Source organism: Echinops telfairi, unplaced genomic scaffold (assembly GCF_000313985.2).
Source record: "Echinops telfairi isolate 266 unplaced genomic scaffold, ASM31398v2 ScPeMD7_443;HRSCAF=831, whole genome shotgun sequence".
NCBI classification, from domain to species: Eukaryota; Metazoa; Chordata; class Mammalia; order Afrosoricida; family Tenrecidae; genus Echinops; species Echinops telfairi.
Genome location: NW_022104341.1, coordinates 76,632,251 through 76,636,213, shown reverse-complemented (window position 1 = coordinate 76,636,213; position 3,963 = coordinate 76,632,251). Strand labels below are relative to the sequence as shown.

At 38.5% G+C, this 3,963-nt stretch overlaps 1 pseudogene; it reads right to left on the bottom strand.

The window, feature by feature from the left end:
- Nucleotides 1-3,796: 3,796 nt before the first annotated feature.
- Nucleotides 3,797-3,912, bottom strand: LOC115870247 (annotated as a pseudogene).
- Between the last annotated feature and the right edge of the window lie 51 nt (nt 3,913-3,963).

The following is a 3,963-nucleotide window of genomic DNA, read 5'->3' as shown; positions in this document are numbered from 1 at the left end:
GTGGGTCAGCAAGCTCAGCTTCCCAAATTAGGTGCCAGAGACACCCCACTCCACAAGCCCACTACTCCACCAGAGCCCTCAGCTTTACTTGTTCCAAGGCTGGGAAGGCCACCACTCTCTTCCTTGCTCTGGCTCTTGGTTCTGCTGCTGCTGCTTTGATGTAGCAACTGTCTTCTGGATGTGCAGGGATTCCGGGTCTAGAGAACAAGATCTATTCCTGGCTCTTGCTGGTAAGGAGGTCCCTCCTCCTGCTCCTCAGAGGATTCCTTCTATACACAGCAGGATGGCATTCTAGGGAATCCTGTTCACATTTACTCACAGGAGAATCCTATCAGTATCTTCCCCCACTTTCTTAGCAAACCCATGCAGGAAAATCCATTTAGTGGGAGTTGGAGACTTTGGTAGAAGAGCCACATTAAATAATTCACTGCCCGTGCAAATACAATTTCTACATGTACACTTCAGTGACATCAACAACATTTTCAAGTTGTGTAACCATTGTTTTCTTGTAGTGCCTTTTAGAAAATTAGAAAAAAATGCATCCTCTAGGTATAGCCCCACAATAGGTTTCAGTGGCCTCAAAAGCAGAGTAAGGTTTGAATTTTAGCTGCCACTTATATCTCCTGAGTTGGACACCATTGTGACATGTCTAAGTTGGACGACTATATGCTCTGGTCTTGCCTTGTTATTGGCGTCTCACCCTTAAATTCAGAACAGAGACTGCGGATACCAACCCGAGAAGCTGTTTTTCATTTTCTTCCCATACAGCCCTTGTCTCTGATGTTCATTGCAGCTGCATGTTCAAACACTAAGCAAACCCTCCTGCTTTTCTGTCCTTATTTTATTTTCTATGACCGGTCTTAGGTCTGCAAAGTCTGCTCCTTCCTATCCTGGAATATAGAGACCCATTTGCCAAGATTAAGCTGAGCAAGCACAATGCTCTTATCAACACCTTCATTCTGATTGCTAATGTATTTTTTCAGGGTTCAAGTCATTTTGAAGCAAAAATACTAGAAGCAAGAGAGTGAAGGAGAAAGACTCGTTTTCAATTGTCCACATTATCTGGGTGACTCCTGTCTCCCAGTTCTTAAGTTCCAGTCTGTCTCTAGCAACATGTATATGTCAATTTTTCATTGTTATAACACATTTTTCTATATTTGTACAAACGATTACTTCCCAAGAAAAGTTCATGTTGCTACATAGTTTATCCATACGTCCATCAAACAAATATTTTTATGTTTCTAAAACACATTAGGCACTATGTTCAATGCTGAGAAGTTGACCAAGAAAAAGATAAGGTCCTTTCCCACTGGATTTAATTCTTAAAGAGGAAACATAAATGAGTACATTTATATATAATTCAATGTTAGATGCTTTAAAGAAAAACAAGGCAGGATAAGGTAATTGAGAGTGAAGATAGAGAGGAAGCCATTTTAGAAAATACCTTGAAGTGAGCATATCATTATGTAACCATTTTCCTATGATTAAATATTGAGATTGTCCTTTACTGAGCATCCCCATTTCCCACCCCTCTCCCATTGTGTTTTCATTTTAAATTTTTCCTTTAGAATTAAGCTCAAGAAGAGGAGTAGAGCAGTTTTAGATCCAATGTTTTATTATAAAGCTCCTGCCATTAAATTGCTTCCAACTCACAGTGACCCTATAAACAGAGTCGGGCTGCTTCTTTGGACATTTAACATGATTAATCTTTTTTCCCCTGCTGATTCTTTATTGACGTTTTTCCTTTTATTTTAAATAGTTTTATTGGTGCTTTATTCACATATCATACAATTCAATAGTTCAATCATATCAAGAAGAGTTGTGCAATCATCACCACAATCAACTTTAGAACATTTTCTTCTTTGTTGTACTCATTGCTATTCATGGTTTTTTTTCTATTTTGGCAAAAATATATCCAACAAAACATGGTCTAATTCAACAACTTCTACATGTATAATTCACCACCATTGGTTATACTCTTTGTATTGTAAAATCATTATTGATATCCTTTTCCAAATTATCCCACTACCATTAACATGAACTCAATGTCCCCTAAGCATCACTTCCTCCTTCACCCATGGTACCTATTAGTTAAGTTTGGTTTCTTTTCTCTTTCTTTCAGTAGTTTTCTTCATATTCCCATATCACACACTTCCATAATTAAATCATTTTTTAAAGGTTGTAAAAACAGCATCACACTCAGTTCCAATGCTCCCTCTCCCGTCCTGCATTCATGGATTGCTCCCCAATTTCCCTCAGCCGTCCTCCTTCCCCCGTCCTATTCCTGATGCACCATTGCATCAGTTATTGTCTCTATGCATCCTTTCCTTCTGTGCTTCTTAAACTGAGAGACCTAACAAAAACAATTTTTTAATGAAGCAAAAAGAAAATAATAATAATATGAAGCTAAAAATAAAAATAAAAAGGGGGGAAAAGGCTACCAACAATATTTTAAAAGCCAGAGAAGAAATTTCTGTTGTGGACAAAGATTTGAACATAGAGCAAAATTTCGGCTGGGTTAAGAGAGAGGGTAACTGCCCAAGTATATTATACCATGTTCCGATCCACCATAATCAAGTTTACAATAATCTCTGTCTGATAGTAAAGTTGTTTGAGTGCCTGGCCTGACTAGAGGGGATCTGCCAGAGGCTTAATCTGTTTAGATAGTCTGCAGATGGATTTTGGGTTCCCACCATCCTCCATAGCATTCTACAAATTGGGTGTTCACAATTTAAGCTCTGATATTTTTCCTATCATCATATTTGGATTGTGTTATCATCATCTTTGGATCCCACAGGCTGGTGTATTTCTTCAATGTGAACTTAATTGACACCTCACTTAGATGGCTGCTTGTTTGAATGCAAGTCTTTTAAGACTCCAAACACTGTTCTAATTGATAGCCTGAAACCTTCTGCTTTCTTCACCACACTTTGCTGTAGCACCCTTATCTTCAATTATCTCTTTGTGAAGGTATCAAGCAGAGCCATGTTATAAGAATTTAACTGTTCTTGGATTAGGATTAGAATTACATGGGAGCCCAGAATCCATCTGCTTGTCCCTGGGGATTATGAAGGTCTCTGGTTTACTTTGGTGGTCATATTATGACAAAAACAAAACCAACAAGAACAGCAACAAAAACAAACAAAACCCATAAAAACAAAATAAACAAACATGAAAAACATGGTCCATCAGCCCCAGAGGGTATATGGTGATCACATGGATAACATTAATAATTTAGCCAATGACATAGAATTTAAAGTGCTGTTGTTAAGTTTATGCAAGTATAGTCCAACTTTGAGCATAATCTATGCTGTTGCTTTGTACAGATCAATTTCTTAATTGATTGAGCTCTGTTTACATTGGGCATGGGGGTTGTATTATAAAATCACTATTGATATCCTTTTCCAAATTATCCCACTACCATTAACATAAACTCAATGTCCCCTAAGCAACACTTCCTCCTTCACCCATGGTACCTATTAGTTAAGTACTAATTTTCTCCCCCTAGGAGAAAACTTCCTGTATCATTTCTTGCAAGGGCAGACCCTTGCTGCTCATTAAAACCTGTCATACTAATGCAAGAGGAGCACCAAGGTACTAAATACATGGTGGTTCTGGGTGACACTAGAAACCTTTATGGGAGCAGATACTCTCATCTTTTTTCTGCAGAGCAGCTGGTGGGTTTGAACCACCTACCTTTCAGCTAGCAGCTCAATGCTTATCCCACAGAACCACCAGGGGCCCTTGAATTTTTACTATAGAGATACAGCAATCATCACAATTCATTCTTTTTTTTCAGTGTGGGATGGGGCGCTGGGTAAACTGGCCCCAAACTTCTCCAAATCCACGTCTTTGCCTCCAATTTTTACGTGTCCAAGGACAGGGAACCACAGACACAACTTTGTAGGAGGACCATAATTCATTCTTCATCTTTTTTAATCATTTTAATCATAATCATAACTC